At 40.7% G+C, this 16,849-nt stretch overlaps 2 long non-coding RNA genes across 4 annotated transcripts in view; one reads left to right on the top strand and one right to left on the bottom strand.

The window, feature by feature from the left end:
- The window catches only part of LOC116530872, an 8,145-nt gene extending 2,664 nt beyond the window's left edge, over positions 1 to 5,481 (bottom strand). Inside the window, exons 1-2 of one of the 2 annotated variants that reach the window (XR_004260164.1) lie at positions 4,710 to 5,481; positions 1,346 to 1,441 (exon numbers count right to left, since the gene is read on the bottom strand). This is a non-coding gene — a long non-coding RNA (uncharacterized LOC116530872). Of the gene's footprint in view, positions 1 to 1,345; positions 2,127 to 4,709 lie in introns of those variants that run through there. The other variant, XR_004260163.1, reaches the window with a different exon arrangement.
- Positions 1 to 16,849, top strand: part of LOC116530869 — a 71,964-nt gene that overhangs the window by 44,949 nt on the left and 10,166 nt on the right. The window lies entirely within an intron of this gene.

The raw sequence follows: 16,849 nt of genomic DNA, 5'->3' as shown, positions 1-16,849 counted from the left end.
TTTTTTTTTTTTTTTGGGACGGAGTTTCGCTCTTGTTACCCAGGCTGGAGTGCAATGGCGCGATCTCGGCTCACCGCAACCTCCGCCTCTTGGGTTCAGGCAATTCTCCTGCCTCAGCCTCCTGAGTAGCTGGGATTACAGGCACGCACCACCATGCCCAGCTAATTTTTTTTTTTTGTATTTTTAGTAGAGACGGGGTTTCACTGTGTTGACCAGGATGGTCTCGATCTCTTGACCTCATGATCCACCCGCCTCGGCCTCCCAAAGTGCTGGGATTACAGGCTTGAGCCACCGCGCCCGGCTAAACCTGATTCTTTAAAACAAAATTTTAGCCTGGCGCAGCGGCTCACACCTGTAATCCCAGAACTTTTGGGAGACTGAGGCAGGAGGATTACTTGAGTCCAGGAGTTTGTGACCAACCTGGGCAACATAATGAGACCCCATGTCTTAAAAAAAATTATCTCGGCTTGGTGGCATGTGCTTGTAGTACCAGCTACTCAGGAGGATGAGGTGGGGGGATTGCTTGAGCCCCGGAGGTTGAGGCTGCAGTGAGCTGTAATCTCATGACTGCACTGTAGCCTAGGTGACAGAGTGAGACCCTGTCTCAAAAAATTAAAAGAAAAATTTCAGCAGATGGTACCCCACAGTGATCCACAGTAGAAATTTGGTCATCATCCTTTATTCCTCTTTTATCACCCCCCCCATCTAGTCAATCACTCAGTCTTGACAATACTATCTGCTAAACATCTCTCAAGCTGTCCACTTCTTTTTCCAATCTTACTCAACACTAGTAATTCAGGCATTTCCTTTTCTAGATCACTGCAACAGCCTTTTCTGTGATTCCACTTTTTGTCTTCAGTCAAATTCCATGCCCCTCTAATTCATTTTCTGCAATGTGGCTGGAATGGGTGCATGAAACAAAATCCTAATCACATTTTCCCCCAATATTAAAGCCCTTTCAATGGTTCTCTGTTGCCATCAGGAGGTACTTTGATCTCTTCAATAGGGGCTCCCAAGTTTTTTTTTTTTTTTGTCATACTTCAAGTTTAAAAGAACTCAGTCTTCTCCAGCTTCATCTGTGCCAATCCTGCCTGTACCTTATCCCCCATTCTTGTACTCCAAGTACACAACACTACTTTAATTCCTTAAATGCCCCGTTCTCTCTCTGTTGCGTCTAGGACTTTGCACTTACTCTGTCTGCCTAGAATGCTCCTGTTATGCCTCTTTCTTATCAACTTTAGTTACCTTTGGTTTAGACATCACTTCTGTTGTGATGCTATGCTAATACCCCAACCCCAGGTCATGCTTCTGAAGTACCCAGTACTTACCCTTGTGTAGCACTTACCATGCCCTCTGAAGATTGCCTGGTGAATGTAGTGTAAGTGTCTTGTATACAGGGACTACATGTCTCACTGTTGAATCCTGGGTCCTAGAAAAGTACCTATCACATAATAAATGCTCAGTAAATATACATCATTACTTTGGGTATGTTTCTCATGAAATCGATTAAACAAGTGGTACAGAGCTGGTAGGGAATGACCAAAAATGAGGTCCAAGGCCTCGATGTTAGTTTTTATTTTTTTTAAAGTAAAGCCAAGGTTCAGATTATTGCAGTTTCATAGGTTGGCTATGGGTCTTAATGGACTTAGGAGATATTACAACAGAATCTAAACTCCATCCAGCTCATATAGCCTTTATCTATACTTTAATTTTTTTTAAACAACAGCTTTATTGAGATGTAATTCATATGACATACCACTCACCCATTTAAAGTATATTCCTCAATGATTTTGTTTTCTCAGAGCAGGAGTGAAAGTTTATTTTTAAAAGGCTTTAGAACAGGAAAAAAAAAAGGAAAGTATGCTGGGAAGAGACCTGTAGATGACTTGAAGAACAAGTGCCTGATTTTTAGTATAGTCACAGAATTGTGTAACTGTCACCATAATCAGTCTTCAGAACATTTTCCTACCCCAATAAGAAACTCCATACCCATTAATAATCACTCCTTATTTCATCCCACCCTTCAACCTTCTCTCTCCAGCCCCTGGGAACCCTAATCTACTTTTTATTTCTATGAACTTACCTATTCTCAGTATTTCATATAAATGGAATAATATGTGGTCTTGTGACTGACTTCTTTCACTTAGCATAATATTTTCAAGCTTTATCTATCTTGTATCATGTATCAGTACTTTCTTTCTTTCTTTTTTTTTTTTTACTTAAAATTTTTTTCCTATACAGATGAAGTCTCAACTATGTTACCCAGGATGGTCTCGAACAACTGGGCTCAAGCAGTCCTCCCATCTTGACCTCTCAAAGTGTTGGGATTACAGGCATGAGCCACTGTACCCAGTCCCATTTCTTTTTATTGTCAAATAATTTTCCAATGTATGTATATACCATGTTTTGTATATCCATGAATCAGTTGGTGGACATCTGAGTTGTTTTGACTTTTGGCTATTACAAATAATGCTGCTTATGAACATTTTTTTTTTCCTTAAGAGATGGAGTCTTGCTCAGCTCACTGCAACCTCTGCCCTCCCCAGTTCAAGTGATTCTCCTGCCTCAGCCTCCTAAGTAGCTGGGATTACAGTTGTCCACCGCTACACCCAGCTAATATTGGTATTTTTAGTAGAGATGGGGTTTCACCATGTTGGCCAGACTAGTCTCAAACTCCTGAGCTCAAGTGATCCAGCTTCCCAAAGTGCTGGGATTACAGGGGTGAGCCATCAAGTCCAGCCATGGACATTTGGGTACGAGTTTTTGTATAGACATGTTTTTATTTCTTTTGGGTATATACCTAGGAGTGGAATTGTTGGGTCATATTATTACCAGGAAGAGGTCCTGATCCAGTCCCCAAGAGAGGGATCTTGGATCTTATACAGGAAAGAATTCAGGGTAAGTCCATAGAGTAAAGTGAAAGCAAGTTTATTAGAGAAGAAATAAAAGAATGGCTATTCCATAGGCAGAGCAGCCCTGAGGGTTACTGGTTGGCTATTTTTATGGTTATTTTTTGATTACATACTAAATATGGGATGGATTATTCATGAGTTTTCCAGGAAAGCCATGGTGATTTCTTGAAACTGAGGGCTCCTTGTTCTTTTAGACCATTTAGGGTAACTTCTAGACATTGCCCTGGTATTTGCAAACTGTCATGGCACTGGTGGGAATGTCTTCTAGCATGGTAACACATTATAATTAGTATAGCAGCAATGAAGACAGCCAGAAGTCAGTTTCATTGTTATCTTGGTTTTGGCACATTTTGGCCAGCTTCTTTATTGCCTCCTGTTTTATTAGCGCGTCTTTGTGACTTGTATCTTGTTCCAGCCTCCTATCTCATCCTGCAACTAAGAATGCCTAATCTGGGAATGCAGCCCAGCAGGTCTCAGCTTCATTTTACCCAGACCCTGTTCAAGATGGAGTTGCTCTGGTTCGAATACCTCTGACATTTCCCCCCTCCTTTTTACAAGGGGATCTTTAATTCTGAGGGTTTAAAGAGGGTCAAAGATCCATCTTCTGTAACTTTTTCAGGCTGAACAGGGCCAATGATATTCCTGCCTATTAGGGTCTCTCATATCCAGGGTAGATAGGAGCTTAGTTAGAAAGCCTCAGTATGGTGAGGGCCCTTCAGAACTTTGAGTTCTGACAACAGGTGATATCTGAAAGATTAATAAGTGCTCAATTTAAGAAAACATTGAGTAAGCTTATCTTGCATTTTTACACAGAGTATGACAGCAATATACTCCACAAAAGTAAAGCAAAATAAGTAAAATTATCCCAAGTGAACTAAATAAGAAAGCTTTTCATGAACTGGGCAGTTGTTGAAACCAAACTGATACAGAGTCACTAGCTGATTCCAATACATGCCCAGAATTAAAATACTGATCCAGATTTTTACACTACCCTCCCTCTTGTTTCTTCTGAGCAGCAGCTGGAGATCACTGGTTGGTTCACAGGAACAAGCAGAGTCAGTCTAAATTACAGAAAAAACTCAAAAAGCAACAGATGAGACTAGAATCTAATAACAGGTGGTCACAGTTTTTGAAATGTAATTTTTCTCTAGTTCTCATTTTTATTAAAAACAAATCACGATAGGTCATTTATTTGCAAACTAAGTTTTACTGTGTTAGTATACTAGGTCTGATTATTTGTATAAAGTGCAGCAAGAGTAATTATTTGCCATAGGGGCTCTTTTTAAATTGGGTTTGATGGAACTTTGTTTGATAGGGAATCTCGGATTACGCCTTTTAAAGCACTGAGCCCAGCCATGAGTTTGTACCTTCAAATACTTGTATGAGTTGGGTACATTTCTCTCCTTTCAGTGTTCCAGGATAATTGGGACTCCTGGGCCAGCAAGTGACATTTTTGGCCAGGTGCAGTGGTTACAAAAATGTAACCCCAGCACTTTTGGAGGCCGAGGTGAGTTGATCACTTGATGTCAGGAGTTTGAGACCAGCCTGGCCAACATGGTGAAAACCCTGTCTTTACTAATAATACAAAAATAAATTTAGCCAGGTGTGATGGCATATGCCTGTAATCCCAGCTGCTCAGAAGCTGAAGCAGGAGAATAATTTGAACCTGGGAAACAGATGTTGCAGTAAGCCAAGATTGTACTGCTGCACTCCAGCCTATGTGACAGAGTGAAACCCTCTCTCAAAAAAAAAAAAAAAAAAAAAGAAACGTTCTTTAGAAAGTGACATTCTTCTTACCACAGGTCAGGATCCCTGTGCAAGGATTGCATAGACAAGGCATGAGGCCAGTTTTCCCAGGGGGCTTTTTCTGAGTCTGTAAGTCAACTTTGATTCCTTATAAGTAGTCTTTTTGTACCTGAATGCATGCCATTCCAGTCAAAGCCTTAGTAAAATAACCATTGTCTCTAGTGGTTTCCTGTTACAAAAGAGAACAGATTCTGACTGCACTTGTGCAAATAATTATACTGCCATAAGTTAAGAATATTTACAGTTTCCAAATTTGGGAGAAATGAGGTAGAGAAAAAGAATATGTTCCAAATTTTGTTTATAGGAATATATTTTACTTAATTGTTAAAAACTGTAAATAGCTCAAGAGAAAAGTTTTCTTGAATCTGAAAAGACAGAAAGGATCAGCAATATTTTAGGCAAAAAGTTATAAAAAGATTATTTTCATCTTTTCTTATTTCAGTCTGTGCAATTCCTGCTTCACTCAACATTTATGTATACATTGCTTTTCCAAGAGTCTTTGAAGTTCTTTTCTATTTTAATGGCACAGTTTCCAAAAGTATCAAAGACCTGCATTTAAGAGTACTCACCAGAGTCCTATAGCTGATTATATCCACCCTTTAAAGAGGATCAAAACAAGACAACAATTGTCTGTAGAGGACAATAAGTCTTACAGCAGTCAAGGTTACTTCTGTGGCATACAACAATTATACAAAAAAATTGGCTGGGTGCAGTGGCTTACACCTGTAATCCCAGCATTTTGGGAGGCTGAGGCGGTGGATCACTTGAGGTCAGGAGTTCAAGACCAGCCTGGCCAACATAGTAAAACTCTGCCTCTAAAAAAAAAAAAATTATAATTATTACTGATAATGTGCACTAAATCATATCAGTATTATAGGAGTATAGCGTAATTTTGGAAAACATACCAATAGCACATTTATACAAATACAGCCCAAAGAAAGCCAAATGCTATTTTGTATTTGACAGTGCTTTCTGTATGATTTTAATATACAAAATAAGCCAAGTGTGTCTCTTTTGGACTTTAGGGTACCTAATATCTAAAGGTTTAATGAGGTCAGAAAAAGGTAATTTATAATTTGATTTTGGAAAGTTTTCAAATATCAAAGGTTTAAAATACTTGATATAAAATAGAATCCCAGCACACCATAAGTCATTTATTTAGCCAAAATGATAACTCGAAGATTTTAAAAACGGAAAAACCTGGCCAGGCATGGTGGCTCATGCCTGTAATCCCAGCACTTTGAGAGGCCGAGGTGGGCAGATCACAAGGTCAGGAGTTCGAGACCAGCCTGGCCAATGTGGTGAAACCCCATCCCTACTAAAAATACAAAAAATTGGCCAGGCGTAATGGTGCATGCCTGTAATCCCAGCAACTCAGGAGGCTGAGGTAGTAGAATTGTTTGAACCAGGGCGGCAGAGGTTGCTGCTAACCAAGATCATGCCATTGCACTCCAGCCTGAGTAACAGAGCAAGACTGTTAAGAAAAAAAAAAAAAAAAGGGAGAGAAAAACCTTTGTTCATTGATAGAGTGAAGACTTAGCTTTCCAAATAATCTCTCTTTTGTTTCATTCTTTTTTCTGTAGTTTATTCAAAAGGCAAGCAAAAATCTTTCATTTAAAAAAAATTACACAAATATCTTGTTCAAGAGAGCCAAATTTCACCTTTGTGTTAGTGTACTATATTGATGTTAAATCCAGTTCTTAACAAAACCTTATAGACAAATCTGGCCAGGTAAAAGTGGCTTACGCCTCTAATCTTAGCACTTTAGGAGGCTGAGGTAGGAAAATTGCTTGAGCCCAGGAGTTTGAGAACAGCCTGGGCAAAAAAAATTTTCTTTTTGAGGCAGAGTCTTGCTCTGTTGCCAGGCTGGAGTGCAGTGGAATGATTTTGGCTCACTGCATTCTCCGCCTCCCTGGTTCAAGCCATTCTCCTGCCTCAACCTCCCACGTAGCTGGGATTACAGGTGCGTGTCATCATACCCAGCTAATTTTTATATTTTTAGTAGAGATCGTGCTTCACCATGTTGGCCAGAATGGTCTCGATCTCCTGACCTCATGATCTGCCCACCTTGGCCTCCCAAAGTGTTGGGATTCCAGGCATGAGCCACTGCACCCAGCCAAAAAAAAAAAAAAATCTTATAGACAAGTCTATCTAATCTTAATCAGTTTGATCATAAGGTAAGATTCTTATGAACCTTTTATAACTTTTTATGGTTTTTTTTTTTTTTTTTTTTTTTTGGTTAAAGAGTAGAACTGTGCTCTAAGAAAGCCATTTTATGCTTTTATTCCAATGTCCAATTTACAGATAAATTGAGTAATACCCCTTTAATTTTACCCAATATGCTGACACACAGAATTTCTTTTACAACACTACTCTTTCATAAACCTTTCACAACTTACTCAAACCTCAGCTTTATCCTATCCTTTAACTCTCTAAATTAGGGAAAAATCCACATGCCCATACTTTCTTTTTCTTTTTTATTTTTTTATTTGGAGACAGAGCCTCACTCTGTCACCCAGCCTGGAGTGCAGTGGCAAAATCTCAGCTCACTGCAACCTCCGCCTCCCTGGTTCAAACAATTCTTTGGTTCAAATGATTCTTCTGCCTCAGCCTCCTGAGTATCTAGGACTACAGGCACATGCCACCACACCTGGCTTATTTTTATATTCTTAGTGGAGAAGGAATTTCACCATATTGGCCATGCTGGTCTCGAACTCCTGACCTCGTGATCCACCTGCCTTGGCCTCCAAAAGTGCTGGGATTACAAGCATGAGCCACTGTGCCTGGCCAACTTTCTTACAATCTTTTACCAAAAACACATTCTACTTTCCTTATATACCTTGCACGTAAAATAGTTTTTCCAGTAGTCCCAATTTACATATGTTATATTAACTCTTAGCAACTTTTATTTTTGGTGAAAAACCTGGTAAATAAGCAATTTTATTTATGTACTAGGTGTGTAGCCTAGGGCACCAGATAGAAATGGAGATAAGGTCTGACTCTTTCCAACACAGTTGGAGGCATGGATAACTCCACATGTTCCCAGGCCTTATCTAGAATCTAACTCCAAAGCAGGTAAGTTTAACAAGTATCAAAAGTCAAAGTAGTAGTTTATAACCTTAAACCATCTAGCAATGACAGTATTTGACCTGCCTAATTTAGACTAAATGTCTAAGTTTGAAGGTGTTTTTATTTTACCAATAATCTTGAGAAATGTCTTTATTTCCTAAATATTACTAAAGTCATGTGAACTAAAAGGCATTAAGGTTTTCACTTTTCTGACAAAATATTTGAATTCAGAACTTATTTTTCTTTAAGCCAATTAATTAGGGCTTTTTATATAAATATCACACATACAACACATAAATACACAGACAAGGAAAACAAAAACAAGAACAAAAACCAAAACTTAAGATACACAGACAGACAGAAGCAGAACCAGTAGTTGTAAAATTTTTCATTTGCCAGTTTTAAAGTTTTTCTTTCCCATTTTATGAACCCTGTTATGATGCACACAAGCCATCTATGACATGCTTGAACTTTCCAACTTGTCCTATATTTCCCTCTTTACTAAATAATCAGTCATTCTATTTTAGGACAAGGATTTGCCATGTGAGATCTTTTCTCACATAACACGTCTTTTCTTTTCTTTTTTGAGACAGGGTCTCACTCTGTCACCCAGGCTGGAGTGCAGTAGTGCACTCTTGGCTCGCTGCACACTCCACCTCCTGGGTTCAAACAATTCTCTGCCTTAGCCTACTGAGTAGCTGGGATTACACGCACCTGTCACCACACCTGGCTAATTTTTGTATTTTTAGTAGAGACGGGGTTTCACCATCTTGGCCAGGCTGGTCTTGAACTCCTGACCTTGTGATCCACCTGCCTTAGCCCCCCAAAGTGTTGGGATTACAGGCATGAGCCACCGTGCCTGGTCGACATTTTTTTTCTTTATGACTTTCCTTACCAAAAATACATCTTCATATTGATAACTTTCTTCACATCTCTCTCCCCGACTGTTTTTTTTCTCTTTCTACCTTGTTTCTATTTTCTTCTGTTCCCTGTCCTAACTGTCAGCTAAGCAATGCTAAATTATATTTCTAAAGATGAAACAATATAGAGAATTTATATTTTATTCAAACCAAGGAAAAATGGTGTGAATAAGAGTTTAGTTAAGACAACCAGAGCTGGGCATGGTGGCTCATGTAATTCCAACACTTTGGGAGGCCAAGGTGGGTGGATCATCTGAGGTCAGGAATTTGTGACCAGCCTGGACAACATGATGAAACCCTTTCTCTACTAAATTAGCTGGTCGTGGTGTTGTGCACCTGTAATCCCAGCTACTCAGGAAGCTGAGGCAGGAGAATCACTTGAACCCAGGAGGGAGGTTGCAGTGAGCCAAGATTGTACCATTGTACTCCAGCCTTGGTGACAAGAACAAAATTATGTTTCAAAAAAAAAAAAAAAAAAAAAAAAAGACAGTCAAGGAAAGCATACTCTTACACATGGAGATTTCTCTAAGGATGTAAGTGAATTACTAACTGGCTTTAGGGTGGAGCCTTTTAAAAAGCAAGGCCAGGGAAGCATGCAGTTTCTAGGGCCTAATAAGCAGACACAGCTGGAAGGCAAAACAGATCCCCCAAAATTAAGGGACCCATTTTTATCCTGGATCCTGGATCACAAAAAAGAGGTCATCAGCCCATCCCCCATGGGAGACTCATCTCTCAGTGGGAGTTGGGGATGTTTCCACACCTTTTAGGTGGCTGAGAGCATGCTTCTTTGATCCAAACATGCAAAGAGCTGAGAATCCCCCCATAACTACCATTAGCCATCCCTTAAGTATATTTCCTACCTACTTATTACACATTAAGGCTAAAAGCTCTCTCATAATGCAAAATAATTTCTGATAACCCCCCCATGTCAAAATGTCAGATAATGCAATGCAAAACAGAACAGAGCCTTAGATTTTGAGAGGCATCTATCTGCTTTTAATTCCTGGGATTCCATGAAGAAAAGAGAGGTTTTCCACAAAATGGGGTCTGTGGCACCTCCTCTGTTTTTCTCAAGGAGTCCCAGGTTGTTAGACATTATCTTAGGTCCTCTTATGTGGGCATGAAGGTGGCAAGAAAAGAAAACTGGAGAAAGGGAATTCAGTTGTCTGAGAAGAAAACAAGTTTTTTTTTTTTCCAGAAAAGTAAAATCCAATAAAAAAACATAAAGGCCTTTAAAATGTATGCATAGCTTGGACATCTGCTTTTAATTAAGCTGGCTTTTAACCAAGTCTCTTATTACCAGACTCTAGTTAAGGCACACAGCCAATATTTCTGGCTTTTGGACTTTACCAAAGGTAACTTCCCGGATGAAACCAATAAGTTTTAACTAAGGTTATGACTTAACTGTGAGCGTACAGGGTGTTTCCAAAGAGGTGGTAAGCAGTTTTTACAAGATCTAGAATCTCCAAAGGTAGCACAGAGAAAGGAAAATTTGAGAAAGGAAGCTAGAAGTTGTTCATGGAGTGGGCACATGTTCTCAGGATCTCCTGAGGGCCATGGCATGGACAAAAAAAAAAAAGCAATAAAAATAAAAAAGAAGTTGTTCATGGAGGAAAAGAGAATTAATAAATGACAAAGGTCACACAAGTACACCAGAAAGGCCTCATTCCCTAGGCTGGAAATTGAACCCAGGCTACCATTGTGAAAAGATAAAGTATTAGCTACTGAGCTACAACATTGGGCAGTTTCTCTTATTCTTCCCAGAAGGAGCCTAGAACAGCCAATTTTGAACTTGCTAAGGCTTTTTACTGCTCAAGACAATTTTTAGGGCTAACTATGGCACGAGCCCCCAAATTCCTGCCCTCCAGATGGCAGAGACCAAGAGAAAGTACCATGCTTACAATGTCAGACTCCCAAGGACATAAGACAGGGGAGAAGAAGCTTCATCCATTTTTTGTTTGTTTGTTTGTTTGTTTGTTTCATTTACCAGCAGCTGTTTGTAACTGACTAGCTTTCTGGGCCGGCTTGAACAGAGGGGCTTACAGGGTCCTTGGTTTGCATTTTATCCTATGGTATCTCTTTTTAGGACAGAACGGCACAGAAAGACAAATTCATAGCACAAACTACACTGAATTTGTTACAGCCTAAGATTAGCTTCATAAATCTTTTTCCCTGTACTGAAAACTTTGCAGGAGAGATAAAAAGTGATTTTTACCTTGCATTCAACTGGTTTGCACAGAGAGAGAGAGAGAGAGAGGGAGAGAGAGAAAAGGGAAGGGAGAAAAGCATTGCCTGCAGCAGGGCAGGGGAGTCAAGGAGCTCAGGGGGGCCAGGGAAAGACCCACCCATTACAGCGACACTGAATCAAAAGTTCAGGCAGCTGATTGTCAGTCTCCAAGGTATCTTTTCTGGTAGTCTCATTGGCTCTCAAGTTTCCCCCTTTAGGGAGAAAAAAGCTCCCTGTGTCCCACGTTCCTGTATATGCCTAATCCTGTCACTCATAGCCTCGAGCAAAGAGTACAAGGCAGATTAATCCAAAGAGAATAGTGGTTAATATCCCGTAGTACCAAATTCATTTTTAACCAAGAGGAATGTTACCAAGGGAGACCTCTAACCCCCGATGTCTTAGGAGGGAGTCTGACCTTCCTAAGTTGAGCCTTTAACCCAAGTTTAGACAAGTCCTAGCCAGCCTGCCTGCCTGCCTGCCTGCCTTCCTTCCTTCCTTCCTTCCTTCCTTCCTTCCTTCCTTCCTTCCTTCCTCCCTTCCTCCCTCTCCTTCCCTCCTCTCTTCCATCTTCTTTCTTTCCATCTTCTTCCCTCCCACCCTCCCTCCCCTCCCTTTCCCCCCCCCCCCCCCCCCCCCCCCCTCCCCCTCCTCCCTCTCCTTCCCTCCTCTCTTTCATCTTCTTTCCTTCCTTCCTCCCTCTCTCCCTCCCTTCCTTCCCTTTCTCTTTTAATATATAAAAATTTTTAGCTAATCTTCTCTGTATTGTTACAATTTTAGTATGTGTTGCTGAAGCAAGCACAACCCTCTATGTCTTAGGAGGGATTCTAACCCTTTCTTGGGCCTTTAACCCAACTTTGTCCTTTATCTGGGATAAAAGTACCCCAGCACTTTACCAAAATCAGCCAGTTGGTGGTGCATGGATAATTTTCCTCTGGATTGGGGTTCTCTCCAGTATTGTCCCTTCATGATTCCCAGAAAGATGTTACAGGAAAGGGGTCCCAATCCAGACCCCAAGAGAGGATTCTTGGATCTTACACAAGAAAGAATTCAGAGCAAGTCCATAAAATGAAAGCAAGTTAATTAGACAAGTAAAGAAACAAAAGAATGGCTACTCCACAGGCAGAGCAGCCCTGAGTGCTGCTAGTTGGCTATTTTAATGGTTATTTCTTGAGCATATGCTCAATATAGGGTGGATTGTTTCATGAGCTTTTCCAGAGAAGGGTCAGGGGTTTCCCAGACCCAAGGGTTCCTCTTTTCTTTAGACCATATAGGGTAACTTCCAGACATTGCCAAGGCATTTATAAACTGTCATAGTGCTGGGGCGGGTGTATTCTAGCATGCTAATGCATTATAATTAATGTATAAAAAACAGTGAGGAAAACCAGAGGTCAGTTTCATTGCTATCTTGGTTTTGACCAGCTTCTTTACTGCATCCTGTTTTATCAGCGGGGTCTTTGTGACCTTTTTCTTGTGTTGACCTCATAGCTCATCCTGCAACTAAGAATGCCTAACCTGGGAATGCAGCCCAGCAGGTCTCAGCCTCATTTAACCCCGCCCCAGTTCAGTATGGAGTTGCTGTGGTTCAAACGCCTCGGACAATATGGAGGGCTTATGATTCCTAAGAAGAGAGAGATTGCTGAGCTTTAGAGAATAAACTCACACATGCAAGAAGCACTGATAACTCTTGCCGTTTACTTTGTTAATTTAGTGATAAATTTTACAGCTGTTTTTTTGAATAATTTATATTAATTAAGCTTTTCTTTCTGATGTGAAGTAGGCAATGAATGAGAAAAGCCTAATTCTCCTGTCTAGGGTAATGAAGATAATGAAGCCCTTCTTGGGTTAAATGGTAGGGGGGGAATGTCACATCTGTTTCTGTCCATTTCCATTCCTGCTCCCTCTCCCCTGGACCAAACAGGGCTGGGCTGATGGAGTTACCCAGGAAGGCTTCAACTGGGAAAGTTGGCCCATTTAAACTCCTGCTAGTATTAAACTGTTCCTCATTCCTGTGTAAGTTAAGACAATAAAGTTATGAAACTCATGTGAGTTGTAGGTATAGGATTCTGTTAACACGTGTATCATATCCAGATAAATATGGGCACCTTAAAAGTAGTTGTCCTGGGAATAAATATGTGTCTATTAAAAAAATTCTATCATCATTACTTAAAATATTTTGGTCACTTACCTTGTAAAGTTTCTTTTAAAACCAGTCTGAGACATACAAGAAAACCAGTTTCACTTCCTTATAATCACACTTAGGATTTCAGATATTTGCCACTCTGCTTGTGTTTATTGGCCTTTCTGTTCATAGTTACCCCTTTTTCTTTCTCTAGCCCCAAGCAAGGAAAACTCTGGGTTCACATAGTGCTCCAAGTATGGGACAAGGCTTACATCATACAGAGCCCAAGCAATGAAGGAAGATTGGCATGCTTCACAAGACTTTGACCTTTAAACAAAACATGCTCAATCTGTTTTCTCCAGTGTCCCATTTCTGCTTTGTGATCCCCTCCCCCACCCTTTTCGTATTAAAGAACCCTTAAACCTGAGGCTGGGGACAAGGCCTTAATTGTCCTCTCAGAGAAAACAGGCAGAATGGGTAGAGAGGGGTACTTCAGAGGTCTCTTTTTCCTTCTGCTCGTGGGTAGTTAATGATCTACCAGCAATCCCCACTCTTGGGAAGACTGGGGTCATGTTCCAGCCCCACATCACAGCTCAGGGCAGAGGGCACTTTGTACAGCTGCATCTGACTTTCCTATTTCATCTTTAGAGTCAGTACCCATCTATGGTCTCGTATCTTCTCATCTTCCAGGCTCCAGATATGAAAATGGATCTTCCCATTTTCTTTCTCTCTTGAGCTGATCTGGGGGTAAGTGAGGATGTTTACTAGCAGAGGAAAAAGAAATACTGAAGTTTGCAAAAATGTATAGAAAGCTGGGCTCCCTGCTCATCATAACCCCCTTCCTCCCTAGCAGTTTCTACTCCCCCAGAACATTACAGTGAGATTTTAGCTGATGATACAAACATGTCTGCAGGATTTCCTCAAACTGGGGCTACATTTGAAGGCTTTATATTTTGGCCATCTGACCTGCTTTCCTCTTTTCCAGAAGATTCTACTTTTCACAAATAGATATGATCTAGGAATTCAGCCTCCCTTACCATTCACTAATTGCAGAATAAGCAAGGCAGAGGCCGTTTAGGGAATGGACCAGAGGGCATAATTAATAAATGAACATCTCTGGAGCAAAATAGGGGAGGAGTTAGACACAAGGAAGGAAGCTAAAGGAAGCCAGAGAATTGCAGGAATTGAGGGTATAACATGGAGAAATAAAGAGGGAGTTAGACAGAGGCTGTTGGTGGTCCCTTCCCTGCTACCTGAAAGAATTGCCTGATCAAAGCCTATTGTGGGCATGGTCTTAGGCTAAGTTTTGGGAATACAGAGATAAATAAGACACAGTCCTTATTTTACAAGTTTACAGTCTAGCAAAAAGGAAATAAATTACCAAATAAGAGGAGATTTTCAGAATGCATGGTATTATGGGCTAGGAGTCTGCTACCATTGCTAATAGCTAGCATTTATTGTTTACCCACTGTCTTCTAAGCATTTTACACATTAAATAACTCATCAACTCCTGACATCAGCCCCTTGAAGCAGATATTGCTATAATTCTTGTTTTATAAGTAAAGAATCCGAGACACAGAGACATTACACATAGCCTGCCTGAGGTCTCACAGCAGGGACCCAGAGGCAGAACTCCAGCACAGGTAGTCTGGTTCTAGAACCTATGCTCAAACTAACATGGCTGTTAGTAAGTCATCCAGAGTGTGGGCAAGCTCTGCTGCTTCACTTCTGCAGCAACCTTTGTACCCACTTGTCTGTCCTTTGTCCTGGGATGCTCTTCCTTAAAGCCTCTGGTCGAGGGACGCTTCTCTAGTATCTTTTCTGACTCCATCTGCCTATCCCAGGGCTGTTGTTGCCCTTGGAACTTACCTAACACTTTGTGATTGTATTCTATTTGTTGGAATGTCTGATTTCTTGTATTATAAGCTTCTGGAGAGCAAGGAATTTTTATTCTTAGAAAACAGTTACAAAAGTAGAGCCAATAGTATAATGAATTTACATGTACACATCATCCAGCTTCAGTGATAAACATTTCAGTTCAATCTTATGTCATCTATATTCCGCCTTCCAACCATGAATTATTTTGTAGAAAATCATAGACATCAACTCATTTCATCTGTAGATATTTCAGCTTACTCCTAAAATACAAGGACATTTTAAGAAACAATATTACAAACGTATCAGAAAACATCATCACACTAAAAGATTATTTACTCCTTAATCTCATAAAATACCCAACCAATGATCAAATTTCTATAATTACCTTATACTTGTTCTTCCTTCCTTTTTTCTTCATTTATTTGTTCTTTCTTTTATTCCTTCCTTTATTCTTTCCTTCCCTCCTCTTCTTCTTTTTTAAATAGTACGATTGTTTGAATTAGAGTCCAAATCAGAAAGACTTTATTTTTTAATCTTCATGTTCTCACACCGAGCTTAATATTTGACATGTAGTAAGTCCTCAATAAATGTTTGCTGAGCAAATAATCAGGAATCTAGATTCCTGAACCTCCAGAACAGTCCTACAGTCCTGTCTGATATTTGGTTGCTCTCTTGGAATGCCTTCAATTTCTGATAACCTTAGTTTTTCAGGGGTTAACTTTGGTGCTAGCTATTATCAGTGCCTATGAACATTGCTCAAAGTTTGAGGGCAATGGGTATATCCTTCACTCAATCATTTACAGGCTAGGGGGACATGGGGGTCCTTGCTTTCTTTTTTTTCCTTTGAGACAGGGTCTCACACTGTCACTCATGTTGTAGTGCAGTGGGATGACCTTGGCCGCAACCTCTGCCTTCCAAGTTCAGGTGATTCTCGTGCCCCAGCTTCCTGAGTAGCTGGGATTACAGGCGTGCACCACCATGCCCAACTAATTTTTTGGTAGAGACAGGGTTTCACCATGTTGCCCAGGCTGGTCTCGAACTCCTGGCCTCAGGTGATCCACCTGTCTTGGCCTCCCAAAGTGCTGGGATTACAGGCATGAGCCACTGCACCTGTTTAGGTGCTTGCTTTCTTGTTTCTGTTTTTGGCCTTGGTTTCTGTCATGGACTGAATTGTGTTTCCTGAAAATTCTTCTGTTGAAACCCTAACCCCTAGTGCCGCAGAATGTGACTGTATTTGAAGATAGGAACTTTAAAGGTGATTAAGTTAAAATAATGTCTGTAGGGTGGGCTCTAATTCGTTCTGGCTGATGTCCTTAAAGAATAGGAAATTTGGACACAAAGAGAGACACCACAGAGGTGTAAGTACAGAGAAGAGACCATGTGAGGACATGACAAGAAGCCACCTCCAAACCTATGAGAAATACATTTCTGTTGTTTAAGCCATTCAGGCTTTCTGGTACTTTGTTATGGCAGTCAGAGCAGAGTAATACAGTATCTTATCGCATGTTAAATTGTGGCTCACTTTTGTAATCCCAGCACTTTGTTAGGCTGAAGCAGGAAGATTGCTTGTGTTTAGGACTTCAAGAACAGCCTGGGCAACACAGCAAGACTGTCTCTATAAAAAAAAATATTAGCCCCATGTGGTAGTATGCACTTGTGGTCCCATTTACTCAGGAGGCTGAGCCTGTGAATTGCCTGAGCCTGGGAGGTCAAGGCTGCAGTGAGCCATGGTTGAGCCACTACACTCCAGCCTGGGCAACATAGTGAGATCCTATCTCAAAAAATAAAAGTTGGGGGCCAGGCGCAGTGCCTCACACCTGTAATTCCAGTATTCTGGGAGACCAAGATAGGCAGATGGATCACTTGAGGCCAGGAGTTTGAGACTAGCCTGACCAACATGGTGAAACCCCATCTCTAC

Source organism: Sapajus apella, unplaced genomic scaffold (genome assembly GCF_009761245.1).
Source record: "Sapajus apella isolate SASKATOON/1434 unplaced genomic scaffold, GSC_monkey_1.0 scaffold68, whole genome shotgun sequence".
Classification (NCBI taxonomy): Eukaryota; Metazoa; Chordata; class Mammalia; order Primates; family Cebidae; genus Sapajus; species Sapajus apella.
The sequence above is the reverse complement of the archived record's forward strand: the minus strand, read 5'-3'. Positions and strand labels throughout refer to the sequence as shown.